General features: G+C 34.9%; 1 pseudogene; it reads left to right on the forward strand.

Moving 5' to 3' along the window:
- The first annotated feature begins 777 nt into the window (after nucleotides 1-777).
- LOC133285153 (protein FAR-RED IMPAIRED RESPONSE 1-like) lies at nucleotides 778-4,688 on the forward strand (annotated as a pseudogene).
- The last annotated feature ends 4,713 nt before the right edge of the window (nucleotides 4,689-9,401 follow it).

The following is a 9,401-nucleotide window of genomic DNA, read 5'->3' on the forward strand; positions in this document are numbered from 1 at the left end:
TTTTCCTATAAATAAATTAATAAATTTAATTTGGAACTTGCTTTTTTTTCCCTCCCTAATTAGATGGCACAACAACAATTAGATGAAAAAGTCAGGAGACGAATGATGAATGCATTTTCATTCAGATTCGAGCGGGTTGTTCTGAAGCTGAAAACAAATAGAAAATATGGTTAAACAAAAAATTGGGATTTGATAAAAAAGTAACTTTTCCGTTTTCAATTTTTATTAACAAAATAACAAAATTTAACTCTTTCAATGATGGTGAATAACAACCATCATTCTCAATATATGTTAAATAAAGAGTAAATACCACGAAGCCCCTTTTGGTCCTCAACAATAAAAAAGGCTCATTTTGGTCTTTAATTTTACAAAAATAGTGCCACGTTTGTCCTTCTGTTAGTTGGCATCTAACGGCCCAACTAACGGAGCACACGTGGAATATTAGTTTGCTGAGTCACCGTCCAGCGTGGAAGTAATACGACGACGTTTTGACCATGCCTTATGTCTTCTTTGAGTTTTGGACAGCTGACCCTAGCATCGAAGGCCCTATTTGGTCCCTGACAAATTTATCGAGGCCCTATTTGGTCCTTATCACTAAAATAATGGACATGAACATAGAAGTTGCAAGGCATATTGCAGCAAACCACCAACCACAAATGGCCTTATTGCCAAGCATCCTGGACAGTGTAGGAGGACTAATTGTTGTCTCCAATCTAAACAATCTCATATCTCTAGTTTCTTATTCCAAATCCATGATATTCAGAGATGGAGATAACGATGGAGGTGAAGAAGAGAGTAAGCCACTATCTGCATGGAGCAGCATATTCATTTTATCAGGATTATGCCAAATCTATGGGATTCACCATTTCAATCAAAAATATTAGACGCTCAAAGAAAACAAAAGAATTTATCGATGCCAAATTTGCATGCTCTAGGTATGGAGTTACACCTGAGTCTGACAGTGGGAGCAGTCGAAGACCAAGTGTAAAGAAGACAAATTGCAAAGCTTGCATGCATGTGAAGAGAAGGCCGGATGGAAAGTGGATCATTCATGAATTTATAAAGGAACATAATCATGAACTTTTACCAGCTCTGGCATATCATTTTCGGATTCATAGAAATGTGAAATTAGCTGAAAAGAATAACATTGACATCCTGCATGCTGTTAGTGACCGCACCAGAAAGATGTATGTTGAAATGTCTAGGAAATCTGGTGGCTGTCAAAACATTGTGTCTCTCTTGGGTGATGTAAATTATCAGTTTGACAGAGGTCAGTATTTGGCTTTGGATGAGGGAGATGCCCAAATTATGCTTGAGTATTTTAAGCACATTCAAAAAGAGAATCCCAACTTCTTCTATTCTATAGATTTAAATGAAGAGCAACGTTTAAGAAATCTATTTTGGATTGATGCAAAAAGTATCAATGACTATCTCAGTTTTAATGATGTTGTTTCATTTGATACCACTTACATAAAAAGCAATGATAAGTTGTCGTTTGCTTCTTTTGTTGGAGTGAACCATCATTCTCAACCTATATTTCTTTGATGTGCATTGCTTGTAGATGAGACTAAACCAACATTTGTTTGGTTAATGAAGACATGGCTTAGAGTGTAAGAATCCGCACCGTTAATTAAGGAAGTCAATTAATTAATTATGTGAAATTAGGAAATAATTCCATAATTGACCCTAATAATTATTATGAGGCTCTAATAATTATAGTAAGTGATTAAGAATATTGAAAGTCGCTTTTCGAAAGAAAAGTGCAGATACCGGTTCTGATAGTCGGTATAAATGTGTATCGAAAAAGTATTCCAGAAAATTATAATAAGTGCATGATAATTACTAGAATAATATGTAGGACTTGTAAAACGAGTTTCAAGTCAAAATAATAAGAACTGGTGCCAGAAACTGGTACGGGCTATGAAAAGCGCGTACCGGAAAGGTGCTTCGAAAATTATAAGAAAAATATGATAATTCTTGTAAAATTGAGTGGGTTAAGAATCCAAAGTTTGGGATTAAAATGCTAAGCGTAGCAATTAAAGTTAATACTGTGTGTTAAAGGCTTAAGTGACTATAAATGCAACTTATGCACAAAACCCTAGGCCATATTGGCTTCCTACGTGAATGCTCAGCTGCTGAGTGCCTCTTCCTTTGCTGTTCATCCCTTCCTCTTCACCTTGAGAGCCAAGAAGTCATCTTTCTTCTTGGTTTCTTCATCAAACACTTAGTGGAGTGTAGTGTGAGTGGGGAGAGTGCTTTTGTTCTGAGTTTTGTCACTGCTTTGTGAGGTGTGAAGGGCTGAGTTGGTGGTTTTGGTTGTGGGAACCTTGGAGTTGGCTTTTTGAGCTTCAAGGTGTAATCTTTTGGTGCAAGAATCAACCTTTGGTGTGACATTTTCGTGCACCTTCTTGGTCTGCATTGTTGGAGCTGTTTGGAGAGCTCCATGAGCCTTTGCTTTTCTGTTTTGAACCTTGAGTAAGTGGTTCTACCTTTGATCTTGAGTTTAATGGGTTAAAGTTGATGTCTTGGTATGTTTAATGGATTAAACAAGTAACCAACTGTCATATGAACCTAAATGGACCTTAAGATGCATGTTTTAGCTTATGGAAATGTTAAAAATGGAACCTCGGAAGGATATCTTCGCGAAATGCAGAAACTGCATACTGTCGCAAAATATTCGGATATTTGGTCGATAAATATCCGGATATGGATATCCGGATATTGATATCCGGATATGGGGATATGGATATCCGGATATTTCCAGTGAGATATTCAGATATGCCCCCGAGGAATATCCGAATATTCTGGGTTTGCGAGGAACAGTAGCGTACTGTTCATCCAGAACTGATCTATGGGTTTGTGGACCTTAGTTTGAGGAAGTTGAACTTTTGTAATTAATTAATGTAAGTCAGAATCATGTGATTAAGGGCTTATGGCTTGGTGAGAAGCCTTAAGACGTAAAACGTAATGAAAAGACGTTGTCTTAATATTGTATGCTTGCGGTGCATGTTTATTGATATATTATTGGTCCATAATAGATTGTGAATCTGTTGTGTTTGGACTTTGAGCTGTGGACTCTTGGCTTTGGGTGTTAGCTTGCAAGGTAAGCTTTCGTGTCCTCGGTTTAGCCATGTTGTGGTTCCACCATGTCCCATGGGGGTGTGGTTATATGCATGTTGTGTTACATGCTTTGGATATTTGAAATGCTTTTGAGCTGATATGTGCAATGCCTTATAATATGTATGTGTTGTTTCTACTTAGTCGGTAAGCCTGAGTATGTGGTGTTATACAAGATGGTGAGTCTGTGGGGTGGGTGCAAGTAGCATCTTGCATATTGTGTGGGTAATAGACGTATTCCTGCATTTCTCTGATCAGTAGAATAGAATTGACACACATGACATGATTATCTGCTGCATTGCACTGTTTTAGAAATGATATTGATGAACTGCTTTTAAACTTATATTGCACATGTAAGTGAGCTTGGGGTGGAAGATCCTTGAGGACCCCTTGTCTTACTGAGATTTCTTGTTTAGAGATCTCAGCCCACGTTTGGGGAATGCTTATTTCAGGTTCAGGTAGTTTGGTGACTGATGCCTCTGGCGGCAGGAGGCCAGAGCTTAGCTGATTATGATATTTATGCTGTATTACTGTCATGACTGGATTGGATGCTGTTTATATTTTCTGCTCTTTATGATTTGAGTTGAGACTTATGTTGGGCTTTGTTGCCTTATTTGGGTGAGCATGGGAGTTGTCCATGCCACTATGTTGTTAGTACTTTTGAGTTGAGTTGTATAAACTGATAGTTGGTCCGGTCTACGTGTTGTAGTTCAGTGACTAGAGACATGCATTATGTTGTTTTAATTAATGAGGTATTTCAGTTAGCTGTTTTATTGCAATTGCATACAGGCGATGTTTTATTAATTGATTAATAAGCAAGTTGGTAATGTTAATGACTTCATAATTGAAAAGAAAAAGATATTCCGTATTTTTAATTAAGCGCAGCTTAATACGATAGTATGATAACATTACCGGATATATACGGGGTGTCACATAGAGCGATGGGTGGGCAAGCTCCCAAAGTTATAATCACCGATCAAGACAAGTCCTTGAAGGCATCAATTGAAGAAGTCTTGCCAAATGTACGACATTGCTTTTCTCTTTGGCACGTGCTGGAAAGGATATCTGAAAATCTGTCTTTTGTGATCAAACAGTATAAGAATTTCTTGCCAAAGTTTAACAAGTGCATTTTTAAGTCATGTACAGATGAACAGTTTGACATGAGATGGTGGAAAATGGTCACTAGATTTGAACTCCAAGATGATATATGGTTTCAATCATTGTATGAAGACCGAAAAAAGTGGGTGCCAACTTACATGGAGGATACCTTTTTAGCTGGAATGTCTACACCTCAACGTTCTGAAAGTATTAACTCTTTCTTTGACAAATATATTCATAAGAAAATCACCCTTAAAGAGTTTGTGAAACAATATGGGATAATTCTTCAAAATAAGTATGATGAGGAAGCCATTACAGATTTTGATACATTACACAAATAGCCAACTCTTAAATCTCCTTCACCTTGGGAAAAACAAATGTCAACAGTTTATACTCATGCAATATTTAAGAAATTCCAAGTTGAGCGTCTACTATTTTTGATTGAAGTGGTGAATCCCATAGATTTGGCATAATCCTGATAAAATGAATATGCTGCTCCATGCAGATAGTGGCTTACTCTCTTCACCTCCATCGTTATCTCCATCTTTGAATATCATGGATTTGGAATAAGAAACCAGAGATATGAGATTGTTTAGATTGGAGACAACAATTAGTCCTCCTACACTGTCCAGGATGCTTGGCAATAGGGCCATTTGTGGTTGGTGGTTTGCTGCAATATGCCTTGCAACTTCTATGTTCATGTCCATTTTTTTAGTGTTAAGGACCAAATAGGGCCTCGATAAATTTGTCAGGGACCAAATAGGGCCTTCGATGCTAGGGTCAGTTGTCCAAAACTCCAAGAAGACATAAGGCATGGTCAAAACGTCGTCGTATTACTTCCACGCTAGACTACTTAACAGTGACTCAGCAAACTAACGTTCCACGTGTGCTTCGATAGTTGGGCCGTTAGATGCCAACTAACAGAAGGACAAACGTGGCACTATTTTTGTAAAATTAAGGACCAAAATGAGCCTTTTTTATTGTTGGGGATCAAAAGGGGCTTCGTGAAAATTGTCAGAGACAAAAAATGGTATTTACTCTTAAATAAATGTTTAAGTGAGACAATGTGTGAATTTAGTGACTGTTAAGAGAATTCTAATAGTGAAATCATGAAATTGTCATGATAATGAATAGAGAGATACAATTCATGCCTAACAAATGTGTGAATAAGTGAATATGTGAAAATGTATGAAGAGGGACATAGCTAAATATATGAATAAGTGTCTTATTTGTCAGAAGGTGAAAATTGAATATCAGAAACCTTCTGGTAAACTTCAATCTTTGGAAATTTCAGAATGGAAATAGGTCAGTATTTCTATCGATTTTATTGTAAGTTTGCCAAGGACTCAGGCATAATTGGATTCTATATGGGTCATAGTAGACCGATTAACTAAGTCTGCTCATTTTTTACCTGTGAAAACTACTTTTACTACATAGTAGTTAGCTCGACTCTATGTGAAAGAGATGGTGAGACTTCATGGTGTGCCCGAGAGCATAGTTAGTGATCGAGATCCTAAGTTTACTTCTCAATTTTGGGGTGCTTTGCATGATGCTTTTGGTACACAATTGAGACTGAATACAACTTATCATCCCCAGATTGATGGTCAAAATGAAAGGACTATTCAGACTCTAGAAGACATGTTGAGAGCATGTACCTTAGATCAAGGTACGACATGGGATAAATATCTATCTTTGGTAGAATTTTCATATAACAATAGTTTCCATGCTAGTTTGGATATGGCTCCGTATGAGGCTTTGTATGGTTGAAGGTGTCATACGCTACTTGTTGGTTAGAGATTGGAGATAAAGAGTTGTATGAACCAGATATGGTGCAAGAGGTCATAAATCAAGTGAAAATGATTAAAGAAAGATTAAAGAAAGCTGAAGATCGTCAAAAAAGCTATTATGATAGTAAACATTGACCTTTAGAATTCTCTGAAGGAGATAATGTGTTAGTGAGGTTGTCGCCTGTTACGGGAGTTAGACGAGCTCTAGGAGTGGCGAAGTTAAGTCCCAGGTTTATTGGACCTTACCAGATTATCAAAAGGGTTGGGCCTGTTGCTTATCAACTCGCTTTACCTCCACAATTATTAAATCTACATGATGTATTTCATGTAAGTCAACTTAGGAGATATGTTGCAGATGAATCTCATGTGATTGATGAAATTGAAATAAAGAAAAACTTGAAAACTCCAATCAGACCTATGAAAATACTTGATATAGCTGAAAAGAGACTGAGAAGTAAAGTTATACCCATGGTGAAAATTCAATGGGAAGGTTGAACTCCTGAGGAGGCTACTTGGGAGCGGGAGGATGAGATTCTCCAGCTATATCATAAGTTATCTGCCAGGTATGTGTATAATTTTGTCGGCAAAATTCTTAAAAGGTGGGGAGAATATAACAACCCTTATTCTTAAGATGTGTTAAATAAAGGTTTAAGTGAGACAGTATGTAAATTTAGTGACTGTTAAGAGAATTTTAATAGTTAAATCATGAAATTGTTATGATAATGAATAGAGGGATACAATGCATGCCTAACAAGTTAATTAAGACCTCATAAGAACATAAGTTATGTTGAAAGACATAAATATGAAATTGGTGATATAAGGGGTATTTTGGCAATTTGACAAACTAGGTTTGAACTGAATTCTGTCAGTCTAGTTAAATTGTCTGGTAAATTTTAGGTATTTGAAGCATGTTTAATTTGATTGGATGCTGAGTAGAATAATTAAAAGAATTAGGTTAAAGATTAAGGAAATTAAAAGTCAAAACTAGGTGAAAAGTAAGCTTAAGCTTTACAACTAAGCTTAACTATTGGTCAAAGTGAATTATCTTGCTTTCTTCCTTATATGTCACGCATGATTCATCTAAGTGCATGTAAGTTGGTCAAAAATTCAAGTGTGTGATGTGTAAAGTGAAAATCAATGAGAATTAAGTAACTTTATGCTTTGAAAAAGTCAAAAAATGTGAGCTAAGCTTGTTTACTATGCATAAGTCGGTTGGCATGCTTCTTTGGCTTCATTTCCATGCAAGTTTACTTCTTGCACATGTGTGTGTCTTTGTTTGATAGTTAACATAAAGATTGGATAAATATCGTAAGTGTTTAAAGTCAAAAAGTAAAGAGACATAATGATTAAGGGCCTATTTGATTGTGTTCTGAGTTTTTTGTTCTTAAAACTATTTTGTAGAATAGTAATGAAAACAATTGTTTTCTATGCTTTTTTTTTGTTTTGGAAGTTAAAAACCAAAACAGAAAACAAAAACAACTCATATATGTTCTCTAAATTTGATTCTAAAAACAAAAAAAGAATTATAGTTTTTATTTTTTATTTACAAAACAGGCCTTACCAAACGATTTTTTTTTTGTTCTGAAAATCAAAAAATTGTTTTTGAAAACAATTATCAAACAAAGCCTAAGTCATTCTTTTTTCATATGAGTTAATTCCTTTCATTATTGTCTTACTTTCAAGCATTCTCCTTCTTTATTTTCTGCACATGACCATGAGTCTCCATGATTAAGAAGAGCTTGAGAGAACTTTGATTTCTAGCTATTATTTCAAGAAGCTTTCAACATGAAAAAGATTTCTTGTGAGCTTGTGAGCAAAACCTCTCAATTTATACACTTTTTGGCTTTATTTTGAGTGAGATATCTTCTCCTAAAGCTTTGATATATGTTGTCATCTTGAGTTTGGATGATCTTTTGGCTTGGTTTTTATGTTGGAAAAGACTTAGATCATCAAAAGGAAGCTATTCAAGTTAATGTTGTTTGAAGTGGTTTTGATGTTGGAAATTGATTGATTAATCATTTAATGTAAAGAGAACATCAAAGAGATTTGAAAAAAAAGGAAGATAAATGACCTAACCTTAAGTGTGTGCTTCGACCATCACTAGTAAAATAAGGATTTCGTATGGTGTTAATGATGTTTAATGCTTGATTGATGATGTTGAGTTCAATCAAGTGAATATATGTTAAGAAAATGAAAAATGGATGACTTAACCTTTGATGCATGATTCAACCAAGCTTGAACAAATGTGAAGTACATGTGTTTTTCATGATGTCTAAGTGAAGTTAAGGTTGTGATGTGATCAATTGGTGATTGAAATAAAGAAAATATAATGAATTGTATAAGTCTTTGTTTATACATACCTTTCGGCCATGACATGTTAAATGAGGGTTTATGTGTTGTTTGATAAAATGAGTATGTGAAGCATGGATTCAATGATTAACTAAGTGTTTAAGGTCATTGGATTAAAGTTTAAATGTGTGAAGGTTTATAAAATCCTAACCTATACATTCGACCATAATGGGTTTAATAGGGTAACAATGGTGTTTAATTTGTATGAATGATGTTGAGTGCATTTTGTGTACAATAAAGTGTAATGGAATGATTAAAGTAAGTGTTTGAAGTTATAAAAATAATTTAACACTTGAAAGGACATTTGATTATTGATTTTGAAGTCTAAGTTAGAGTGTATGTTGTGATGCATGATGAAATGTTAAATGGAGTAAGGAATTAATGATGAATGAAAACCTTTGAAATTGTGTATTAAGAACCTATGTAGGTTTTTTCCATATAGGGTTAATATGGTTGGAATTAAAGGTAATTAATAAATAAGCCTAGGAACTTAATTCAAGTGAGTTTCAAGTAAGTTTATATGGTTAAAGTCTATTGATGGTATTTGAATATAAGTTTAACCTAATGTTAATTATTAGGGTTTAGGTCTGACTTGTGGTATGAGCATGAATTGTTAAGAATAAAAATATGGAAGTTACAAGATATAATTCTTGTGATACATTTGGATGTGTGAAAGTCAAATCTGATATATATTCGGATAACGGGTGTGAATCAGGAGATACTGTGATTCCTAATCAGAGTTCTAAGGAATTGACCTAGTTACTTGTACTACAAGTAAACATGCTATAGAAGCTACAAGAGGTAAGCTCTTGGTTTAGAAAGATTCCTCCTATTTGTTTGTTCTTCCATGATTTCATGATCTTGGTGGTATATCTATACGTTTGTGTTTGTGATAGTTGGATAATAATGTAGTTGCATTCATATAGGTGATAATATGATATGATGTGATTTGAGATATATATATATATATATATATATATATGTGTGTGTGTGTGTGTGTGTGAGTGTGTGTGTGTGAGTGAGTATATATGTTCTTGGCCAATGAACATA

Source organism: Gastrolobium bilobum, unplaced genomic scaffold (assembly GCF_033153095.1).
Source record: "Gastrolobium bilobum isolate Gb01-03AN ecotype WA unplaced genomic scaffold, APGP_CSIRO_Gbil_v1 utg10291, whole genome shotgun sequence".
Taxonomy (NCBI): Eukaryota; Viridiplantae; Streptophyta; class Magnoliopsida; order Fabales; family Fabaceae; genus Gastrolobium; species Gastrolobium bilobum.